This window comes from Oncorhynchus masou, chromosome 22, assembly GCF_036934945.1.
Source record: "Oncorhynchus masou masou isolate Uvic2021 chromosome 22, UVic_Omas_1.1, whole genome shotgun sequence".
Taxonomy (NCBI): Eukaryota; Metazoa; Chordata; class Actinopteri; order Salmoniformes; family Salmonidae; genus Oncorhynchus; species Oncorhynchus masou.
The window spans coordinates 38,742,746-38,754,495 of NC_088233.1; the positions used below are offsets into that span (position 1 = coordinate 38,742,746).

At 42.1% G+C, this 11,750-nt stretch overlaps 2 long non-coding RNA genes across 4 annotated transcripts; both read right to left on the bottom strand.

Moving 5' to 3' along the window:
• Window positions 1-637: 637 nt before the first annotated feature.
• On the bottom strand, window positions 638-5,200 carry LOC135509461 (uncharacterized). 3 transcript variants are annotated; one of them, XR_010450936.1, is made up of 5 exons: window positions 5,111-5,200; window positions 4,685-4,721; window positions 4,405-4,552; window positions 4,183-4,282; window positions 638-3,941 (listed from the first exon to the last, which is right to left on the bottom strand). It is a non-coding gene; the product is annotated as an uncharacterized LOC135509461 (long non-coding RNA). The 3 variants fall into 3 exon arrangements; XR_010450935.1 differs by having other exon boundaries at window positions 638-3,243; window positions 3,346-3,941; window positions 4,183-4,552; XR_010450934.1 differs by having other exon boundaries at window positions 4,183-4,552.
• A 1,841-nt stretch (window positions 5,201-7,041) lies between these two features.
• LOC135508723 (uncharacterized) lies at window positions 7,042-10,471 on the bottom strand. The gene is made up of 3 exons (XR_010450846.1): window positions 10,300-10,471; window positions 8,382-9,733; window positions 7,042-8,182 (listed from the first exon to the last, which is right to left on the bottom strand). It is a non-coding gene; the product is annotated as an uncharacterized LOC135508723 (long non-coding RNA).
• Window positions 10,472-11,750: the final 1,279 nt, after the last annotated feature.

Genomic DNA, 11,750 nt, shown 5'->3' on the forward strand with positions numbered 1-11,750 from the left:
CCTGAACAAGGCAGTTAACCCACTGTTCCTAGACCGTCATTGTAAATAACAATGTTCTTAACTGACTTGCTTAGTTAAAAGGTTAAATTTAAAAAACTTGTCACAACTGATTGGCTCAAACACATTAACTAAAGAAATTCCACAAATTAAGGCACACCTGTCAATTAAAATGCATTCCAGGTGACTACCTCATGAAGCTGGTTGAGAGAATGCCAGGAGTGTGCAAAGCTGTCATCAAGGCAAAGGGTGGCCACTTTGAAGAATCTCAAATATATTTTGATTTGTTTCAAACACTTTTGTTTACTTTATTTATTTAACCTTTATTTAACCAGGTAGGCCAGTTGAGAACAAGTTCTCATTTACAACTGCAATCTGGCCAAGATAAAGCAAAGCAATGTGACAAAACAGTCACACAAACGAACATAGTCAATAACACAAAATAATACATATGGATTCATATTTTTTTTATCTCATAGATTTGATGTCTTCACTTATTTTCTTTTATTATTTTCTACATTGTAGACTAATGAAAACCCCTGGAATGAGTAGGTGTGGTCAAACTTTTGACTGGTACTGTAAATACATGTAGCCATCCCGGAAGGGAGAGTATATGGTCCTCCCCCGCCCTCCCTTCAGCAAACCTTCTCCTCCCTTCCGAAAGGCAGAAACTCAAACTGGAAGTACCCGTGCTAAGGTCTATTTAGGGAAGTGTTGAGTGCAATAGAGATTGCATCGTCTGTGGATCCAAGCCATAAGACTCCTGAACAGCTAATCAAATGGCTACCCGGACTATATCCATTGTTACACTGCTGCTGCTTGCTGTTTATTATCTTTGCAGTCACTTTACCCCTACCTATATGTACATATTACCTCAATTACCTTGACTAACCTGTACCCCCCGCACATTGACTCATTCCCCGTTACCCACTGTATATAGCCTCATTATTTTATTGTTGCTCTTTTATTTTTTACTTTAGTTTATTTAATAAATATTTTTTTCTTAACTGCATCGTTGGTTAAGGGCTTGTAAGTAAGCAATACACGGTAACGTCTAAACCTATTGTATTCGGTGCATGTCACCAATAAAATTAGATTTTATTAGCCAAGCAAGGGAAGTTGGCAACGTTAGCCCCTCAGCCCTCGTTTTTGATTGAGTTTGCGAGTGTCCAATTATGTTCACCATGGGGCCTGAAACGCCCCATAATTCAATTTCCGATGATTGTACATCTGCTAAGAAAAGTCAGCCAAAACTTAAAACCAACATTAATATGGAGAACCGTGGGACGAAGGAGTGACATTACTGGGCAAGAGCTGGCCATTTAAAATGAATTCATTCTTCCCTCGCCCCTTGCCCTGCAAGTGTAAACTCATCAGATGTCATCAGAAGTGTCCACTTAATTTGAGGGCTGAGGGGAGAGGGTGTGTCTTTTACGTGTTTGGAATGCAGCCACAGTGACTGAGTTCATCAGGAAGTGTATAGGGGATGTTCCCACTGTGACTATTAAAACCTACCTGAACCAAAAACTGTGATAGATGGCAACATTCTCGTGTTAAACCTCGAAAGGCTGCCGGTCCAGACGGTATCCCTATCTGCTCAGAGTATCCCTATCGGTATCCCTATCCCTCAGAGCATGTGCAGACCAGCTGGCTGGAGTATTTATGGACATATTCAATCTCTCCCTATCCCAGTCTGCTGTCCCCACTTGCTTCAAGGTGTCCACCATCGCTTTTTTCGATACAGGAACAAAGGTAACTGAACTAAATGACTATCACCCCGTAACACTCACTTCATCATGAAGTGCTTTGAGAGGCTAGATAAGAATCATATCACCTCCAAAAAGTGAAAAGCTTCAAGTTCCTCGGAGTACACATTTCTTACAATCTGAAATGGTCCACCCACACAAACAGTGTGGTGAAGGCGCAACAGCGCCTATTCAACCTCAGTAAGCTGAAGAAATGTGGCTTGGCCCCTAAGAACCTCACAAACTTATGTATAATGGAGAACATCCTGTCGGGCTGTATCACCGCCTGTTACGGCAACTGCACCGCAGGGCTCTCCAGAGGGTGGTATGGACTGCAAAACGCATCATAGGGGGCACACTGCCTGCCCTCCAGGACATCTACAGCACCTGATGTCACAGGAAGGCCAAAAAGATCAAAGATATCAACCACCTGAGCCATGGCCTGTTCACCCCGCTATCACCCAGAGGGCAAGGTTTGTACAGGTGCATCAAAGCTGGGACCGAGAGACTGAAAAACAGCTTCTATCTCAAGGCCATCAGACTGTTAAATTGCCATCATTAGCCGGCTACTCAACCCAACACCTTAGAGGCTGCTGCCCTATATACATAGAAATGAAATCACTGGTCACTTTAAATGTAACACTAATCATGTTTACATACTGTTTTCCTAATTTCATATGAATATTCTGTATTGTAGTCAATGCCACTCAGACATTTCTCTTCCTAATATTTATATATTTCTTAATTCCATTCTTTACTTTTAGATTTGTGTGTATGTTTGTGAATTGTTAGATACTACTGCACTGTTGGACCTTGGAACACAAGCAGTTCATTACACCCGAAATAGCATCTGCTAAATATGTGTATGTGACCAATAAAATTTGATTTGAGCAGTGTGGCGTTTAGTGATGCAAAACTTTAGTGGTCAAAACCATTCATCTTGGGGCGAGGGGGTTTGGAAAGTGCTATCATATCACGCAATTATACCATTTATGAAATGGTTCAGATCTATATTTTACACGGACTAGCTAAAAAATAAGTGAAAATGTACAAATTATACAATGGATTATGATAATTTTCTGGTAAAGAAAGTGAAGGTGCAAAAACATGTTTGCACCCCACCATTTTAATTTGCTCCATGGCGGCAAGTGATAAGAAGGCTGTTCAGCTCCTCTCATTCACAAAGAGGAATAACTTTGTAGCTTGTTCTGATTAATAAACAATGCCATGCTGGTGAGTGGTAACATTTAAACAAAACCCAGCCCTGAAACGAAACGTAGGCTGAAAATAATTTCTACATCACAACATAGGAAAAGACACCGTATTCACACAGATTTGCAAAAAGTGGGCAGCTTGGGATTTGTCACTTCATGCCCAAATATATCATACTTTGACTAAAACGATGACTTGACTTAAATTGTTGTGCAACATCATGGGTAAACTCTGGCCATCGTCTTTCAGCTCGAAAAGCTTCTCCCCTTATGCAGTTGGCATCCAGCACCTACAGATATACACGTCTTAGCAACTAGCAACCCTGTAGTCATTGAGAGTTTGCTAATATATTTCAACTAAATTAATGCTTTATTTACATGACTCCACTCACTTGTTCAAAGACCTGCTTCAACATTGCAGTTTACCAAACTGAACACCTGGATGGATACAGACAGATAAAACTTATTGTGTGGCTGTGTTGGAATAATTTCACATAATAATAGGCATGTAAACATACAAATAAGAGCATGACAAAGTAAAAATAGCTCCACAACTGCTCTGACTCCACCAGCTGGGTATAACACTGTGGAACTAGTGGGCACAGCCCTCTGCCTCTTTCTTTGCCTCTTACACACAAACACACTTACCTGGACCAAATTTAAAATGTTATTGTATTTAACTAGGCAAGTCAGTTAAGAAAACAACTCTTATTTACAATGATGACCTACCCCGGGCAAACCCTAACAGCGCTGGCCAATTGTGTGCCGCCGTATGGGACTCCCCCAATTACGGCCGGTTGTGATACAGCCTGGAATCGAACCAGGGTCTGTAGGGACGCCTCTAGCACTGAGATGCAATGCCTTAGACCGCTGAGCCACTCGGGGGCCAAATGAGCTTATTCATAGCTGGCTAAGGCTCCCTCTCCAATCAGTTCTGTGTCAAACAGCTCTGTGACAAGGACGTTGGCTCGAGTCTGCATGTCTCCATCTGCAGTGACAACACATTCATCTAACATTCTGATGGTAAAATACAGTAGATCTAGTTGAAAAGTTTCACTGCAGACAAAAAAAAACTGCATTTTTCAGAAATACTGTATTTCAGGTCACAGAGAATTTGTCACATTAATGATTTACCGTTGCTGCAGCATAAGCAATTTGAAAAGTAACATTTCAACCAAAACAACTGTGGACTACAAATTACAGGACTGTGTGCAATGTGTGTTACTCACTTGGTCGAACTGTCACTTGTGTATTGATGATCTTGAAATTGTCGGAGAAGCCATTTATCTTCACCGTTCAGAGAGCAGCATCTGCCATGGGCTTGAAAACCTATTCGATCAGACAGACAACACCTTTCCCCTTTCCTCTAATTGACGGTGAACTGTCAATGCACTTTGATAGATTAGGCAACAATGCCTGGGGTTCAGCAAGTCAAGAATTGTCATTCTCACCTCCACAGCATGGCAGTAGCCAGCACCAGCTGTGACAGCCATCATGGAAAGCAGTCCTGTTCCAGTGCCAGTCCAGAATTATGACTCTCACCACCCATGCCTTCACTCTGCTCACAGCAGCACTAATATCCTAGTAGTACTTCTCATTCTATGAGATAGACAGATTGTGGTTTACGTACAGGGTAAGAAACAAGACAGCTTCCACAACTCACAGAAGTGTGCACCATGTATTGTACAAGCTGTATTGGATGACGCGTTTCCTGCCAGGCCACATACTCACCCTATCGTGATTGTGCAGCATATCAGTTTCACAGGTCCTGAGAAACAAACAGGTGATCATGGATATCACACATTTAAATTAACTCCCCTCAATTCAACTATAGCTAGCAACATGACTTGAAGTGATTGACAAAGAACGAAAACATTAGGTAGCTTGTGCTTTGCATATTGCAATACATTAACATGAAATGATATACCAACAAAACGGGGTCAGCTAGCTTGCATATCTACAGTGCATTCGTTAAGTATTCAGACCCCTTCTCCTTTTCCACATTTTGTTACGATACAGCCTTATTCTGAAATTGATAAAATCATTTTTTCCCCTTCAATCTAAACACTATACCCCATAATGAAAAAGCGAAAACAGTTTTTTTTATACATTTCTGCTATTTTATTACAAATAACAAAACAGAAATAGCATACTTACATGCTGTATCTATTGTATTCCACAAGAATAATGTTTTTACACCAATCCCTACAAAATTGGATTATGACAGCATTGCCTCAACCCGGGGCAGACATGTTTTCCCTAGAAATGTCACCTGACGTCATCCCCCAAGTCATACACTGGTGTCAAAATTTGGCGCTTTCAAGACAACTGGGAACTCGGACAAAAACGAGATCAAATCATGACATCAGTGATCTTCAGGTCGGAGCTCAAGAAAGATACCCGAGTCTGACTTGGAATTACGAGTCGGATGACTGTTCAAAAAGATTTTCCCCCAATCGGAGCTCGCTTTTCCCGGAGTTCCCAGTTGTCTTGAATGCACTGAAGGCAAAGTTCCCAGTTGTTTTGAATGCGGCATTAACCCCTTGTAATCTGAGTGTGAACACGTACTGACATTTTCAACTTGCTAACTGGTTATAGTCAGTACTTGATTTTGGATGAAAGAAGTGCAGGAGCTGTCTTTTTCCAAGTGAGTCCATTAAAGACTATATTTACAGAAATTCTAAAATGACATTATGCCATAGAGACCTCTAGTTACTCATTGATAAGGGATTCATAAACATTTTCAATGACTTCCCCATGACTTTCAACCATTATTATACCCTACATGAAATAGTAAGCATTATTGACACTGGAAGGCTGCAGTGTCTGATCCCATGTGGGCCTACCATCTCCTGCCATTGTGCCCTTGATCAAGGCACTCACCCCCCCCCCACACACAAAGTATAACTGCACTGTTAGTCAGATGTTGTCAACATGTGGTCAACCCTCTATCTAGATACAGCCTTGAAACACCCAAGTCTGCTTATCAAGGTCCTGTTGAGCAGCTGATGTTTAGGCTACAATGTGGTTAGATCAGGGCTTGAACAAATGCATGCACACCCATTAGCTATCCCGGAGGATGGTTGCCACCCAGTAGCTATCCCGGAGGATGGTTGCCACCCAGTAGCTATCCCGGAGGATGGTTGCCACCCAGTAGCTATCCCGGAGGATGGTTGCCACCCAGTAGCTATCCCGGAGGATGGTTGCCACCCAGTAGCTATCCTGGAGGATGGTTGCCACCCAGTAGCTATCCTGGAGGATGGTTGCCACCCAGTAGCTATCCTGGAGGATGGTTGCCATACTTGATATAAAATAGTGCAACATTACAACCAAATACTTTTGTCTTTATAAAATTATTCCCTTACTCAATGAAACAGGTGGATAAGGTGGCCTACTTCAGAGCAAGGTCTCCCACTAGACATGTTTATTCATATAAGCCTCAAATATTCATGTTTCAGAGGAGATCTATGCACAGCAAGTTATTTCTCAATTATGCTATTCTTAGAATATGTTTTAACGTTGTCGCAATTACATGGCTCGTTTAATATCGGGGAATCCCATCTTTCCAACGTTGCAGATGTACAGTATTTAGGCCATCTACAGTACAGTGCCGGTGGAAAGGCAACAATGACGTTAATGCTTAGCTGTAGTTAACTGCTCCAAGAAAATGCCAAAATAAATAAAAAAACACCAACATAGTGTCTTAATTTCAGTTGTATGCATTCAGTTGTACAACTGTCTAGGTACCCCCCTTTCCTTTCTCTTTAATAGGGTGTTGGGCTACCAGAATAGCTTCAATGCATCTTGGCATAGATTCTACAAGTGCCTGGAACTCTATTGGAGGGATGCGACACCATTCTTCCATGAACAATTCCATAATTGGGTGTTTTGTTGAAGGTGGTGGGAAATGCTGTCTCCTATGTACCTTTGGGACCCCTTTTTCAAAGTCAATTCATTGAGATCTCTTCTAGCCATGGTAGGCAACACAATGCACAACTTGGCATTTTTATAAATTACCTTAAGCATGATGGGATGTTAATTTCTTAATTAACTCAGAAACAACAACTGTATGGAAGAACCTGCTTTCAATAGACTTTGTATCCCCCATTTAATGAAGTATTTATTTTGTTGCCTGTATTTCTTTCTGGCAGTGATCAAACACTTAAAGTTATCAGATTCATCAACATATTATTCCAATGAAGAAGTCATGAATTTCACACATTTTAATTGTATTACTGTTCATTTCAAGTTTATATAACTTATAAACCGCAAGCTTGTGTGTGTGTGATTAGTGAATTTAAAAGGTGCAAATTGGTAGCCAGGCACAGATGGCAGTAGGCAGACAGAATGGCATGCTAGGAATAGGCATCAGGGTGTCAGAGAAGATGGATGCCAAGAGTGTGCAAAACTGTCATCAAGGCAAAGGGTTGCTGTTTGAAGAATATCAAATATATTTTGATTTGATTAACACTTTTTTGGTTACTACATGATTCCATATGTTATTTCATAGTTTATGTCTTCACTATTATTCTACAATGTATAAAATAAAATATTAAAAATAAAGAAAAATCCTTGAATTAGTTGGTGTCCAAACTTTTGACTGCTAGTGTAGAGTGTGTTTGTATTTACGTGAAAATGGAAACTGTACATAAAATGGTGCAGTGGTTTAAAACGAAGGAGGGTGTGGTTTGAGGTGTATGTTGGGTATGGCGTGGACCTAAACTCAAGTGTATCCTCACAACCAGTGCCATTCTCTGGGCCAGCTCGCGTCACTCCTCTGCATTACAACACACCAGCCTCTTCTGCATCAACACCCTCACATACTCCACCACCATCAGCCACTGGCTGCAAACGCTACTCGGGACACTGGTATAAGTCAGCTACAGACTAATATGATTGTCAATAGGTGCTGGCAGGGTGGGCGAACACAACTATACATCTCAATATGGTGCTCCAGGACGCCACATAACTTCGAAGTGAGCGTGATGTATCCCTGGGCCAGTCAGGAGCGAGACAAGAGTCCCTGCAGGAAGGGCTGGAGCTCCAGCAGTAGTTGGCCTATCGCCAGACGGCAGGCCATCCTCACAACCCGGTCCAGAGCAGCCAGGGGGTGATAGAGGATGAGGATGATGCAGTCTCTTAGAGGCCAGTAGATAGAGGTGGAACTTGTTATTTGTGCTTTGATCCCAGCGATGCTCCTTCCCAAATTCAACAGGCGCCTCCCAGAAACTGGAAATAGAGGGAGATGAAATGAGAGACTTGGACATGGAGACTGATGTAGAGAGAAAGCAGATCCAGTGATTTTACACGCACAAGCAAATATTATAGGTGATATATAGGTTATAGGAAAAGTATCACAAATTCTCTACACTATTCACATACATACACAGCCACATTAGGCACGTACACAAAACAAAAACAGACCCACCTATTGAGGTGCTCCATCTCATAGAGCCGCACCTGTGCGGTCTGATCCTAAAGTGATTCACTGATCAGAGCGACCCGCGCATTCCCTTCCAGCATCTAACACAACAATGACACCAACAGAACATCACAACTTACAGGCCTCAAAACCCTCCACAACATATCACCAACACAACTCAAGTATGTGCATTAAAATAACATTTACCACAACCACATTGCAAACATTTTATATACTGACCATTTTAAAGCAGCCTTAATAATGTAGATTGTATGTTTGTTAAACTGTGTGATGATGGTTGGCAGGCTGGTGCGGTAAAAACCCTCATGGTCAGTGTCTGGTTCCTGGTCTCTCTGCCAGTCTGTCAGCTCAACCTCCAGGGCTTGTGCATCCACCCAGACACTTTTCTCCTACACAATACAAACTCCACCCAGACACTTTTCTCCTACACAATACAAACTCCACCCAGACACTTTTCTCCTACACAATACAAACTCCACCCAGACACTTTTCTCCTACACAATACAAACTCCACCCAGACTCTTTTCTCCTACACAATACAAACTCCAGTAAGCAATGTGGGCTCTTGAATGATGCTCAACCCTCTCTCTGTATTAAACAAGTGTACATACACTGCATTCGGTAAGTATTCAGACCCCTTGACTTTTTCCCTAATGTGTTTTACATTACAGCCTTATTCTAAAATGGATTAAATACATTTATTTCCTCATCAATATACACACACAATACCTTACACACAATACAAAGTGAAAACAGATTTTTATACATTTTTGCAAATGTATTAAAAGTAAACAACTGAAATACCTTATTTATTCAGACCCTCTGCTATGAGACTACGATTTGAGCTCTGGTACATCCTGTTTCCATTGATCATCCTTGAGATGTTTCGAAAACTTGGAGTGCACTTGTGGTAAATTCAAGTTATTGGACATGATTTGGAAAGGCACACACCTGTCTATATAAAGGTCCCATAGTTGACAGTGCATGTCAGAGCAAAAACCAAGCCATGAGGTCAAAAGAATTGTCCGTAGAGCTATGAGATTGTGTCGAGGCACAGATCTGGGGAATGGTATCAAGTTCTCCCTCAAGTCTATATAATTTCACATGGGAAATGACAATTGCTTCTAGTGAGAGCAGGTGTGTTTGTAATTACATGATACCCTGAGTCTGGAGTGGATGGATGAGGTCCTCAGACATTCCCTTTTGCGGTACTGTCCCAACTTCTCCAAATGCTCAGGGCAACAGAACACACCCAATACCCACTTCAGGGCAGTGTCCCAGGCCAGGCTCTCTGTCCTCCACACCTCTGGCCACACCTCAGAGCGCTGCTGCAGCATCTGTCAATCAGATGTAAACAAGCTCAATTCACCAGATATTCAATCAAACAATATATGTGACAGGATCCACATTAAAAGTATACATGTCTGTCTGTACTTCTGGAAAGATATCCGTTTTGTTGTTTTGCTTGTATGAGTGTGTGGTCATGAGCAATTATGAGTCAATGGGGAGCAGCACGATGTGTTTATGTGTGTGTGTATGTATGTGCCATTTAGACAAACAGCACCGTCTGTCTCAGTGGTGGCCATGAGCATTAAATATGACCAAGCATGACATCATCAATTCTGCGGCACAATAAACCTATGGAAAATATGACTAGTCTAAATATAGGCAAGGTGGAGATGCTGTCAGAGAAACACTTAGAATAAGCTTCCCTTGTCTAACACAGAAACAATTCCAGTCGGTGAGGGTAAGAGAATTAGATGCATGCACATTTACAGCCAACTCATAAACACATTAAAGCCATGTATTGTTTTCTCTGTTGTGAGAAGTGGGTGTTGGGGAGTCAGCTGGTAGTCTGTGGTGGTGGTTAGTGATTTCAACGTGAGCATGTAGACGCCTGTACCTTCAGGTTTGTCACCACCATTCTTGTCTCTGTCTGCCATAAGTTCAGCGGTCCACCCATCCACCACCAAGAGAGCCCTACACATAGGACCAGAACATCACAGAAAGAAAGGAGAGAAGGCACATATCCATTCTACTAACGGCCTTCCCCTCTCACTCTCCCAGACACTTCCTCTATTTAGAGATTCCGGCAGGAAGGGAGGGAACCTTCGTCATTGGAAGGGGCGTGGTCTTGTATCCAACAGTGGCGCTCTGCGTCTGAAACTGATTTTCTTTAAATGGGCAAAACTATCGTATACATACTTGCTGATAGAATGCATACCTACAGTACTTGTCATTAAGGGGGGGAAACTAAGCCGTCTTGGTATGACATTTCAATAAGGGAATTCTGTAATGCCCTTAACATTGGTCCTCTGATCTTCCACAGCTGTTGAGATCTGGGACAAAATAGTGATGTTACACAACTGCTACCTCTAAAGGGAGTTTGTTAATTTGTGTATCAGCAAGTCCTCTGACCTCTCCCCACACCTGTGTCTCTCCCCATTTCCTGGACCTCTTCAAAACACAGAACTATGCCCCAAGTGGGAGTATTATTACAGCCTTTGTACGTGTGATGGGATTTCTTAAAACTCTCCAGTTTGTAAGGTAATCCAGTCAGATGCAGCTTCCACAAATCAGTGAAAAGGTCAATTGGTTTATTAGATGTAAAGGTTCCGGTAACACGTCTTTAGGGGTTCATATGCCAAGTACCATAACGGGTTGAGGGTACAGTATCGAACAATAGAGACAGACAAGTTTACCAGGAATGACAGTTACAGATTGGGGAGAGGATGTGATATTAGTTCCTCTTAGGGTGAGACCAGTGCCCCATTGTTCTTACTGTATCTCACGGACCACCCCGATCACTAAAGACACCGGTCTATCATTAATTCCCCTATAACATTGGCCTCGTCCCTGGGCATCTCACCACTCATATCAATGTCCTGCTAGCTATAGGCCCAGTATGCATTCAAAAGGGCATTCAATTCCCTTTAAAAAAGTGCACTACTTTAGACCAGGGCCCATAATACACTAAATAGGGACTATGGTGTCATTTACCAGACTCTGCCCAGTGTTCTGGCCGAACACGACACTGAGGCATGAGCCCTGGGATGTACAGTTGGGCCACTCTTCCAATCATCACCTTGAGCTGAGAACCAACTGCCCCACCTCCCCCCAGAGGGGCTCCAGTTATTCTCTTTCTGTAGCAGTACACATCAAACATGACTTCCTGTATGACATTCCTGTCCTGAGTTCCTGCTCCATAGCCAACCCCATTCCCTCAATACTTTACAATGTTGTAAACACTATGGCTCACTCATTCATATGCTAATATTGCCATAACTATATTATGGAGGAAGATGTCAGCTTTAAGACAGGACAATGAAAGCTATATTTGAGCTTATGGTTTTA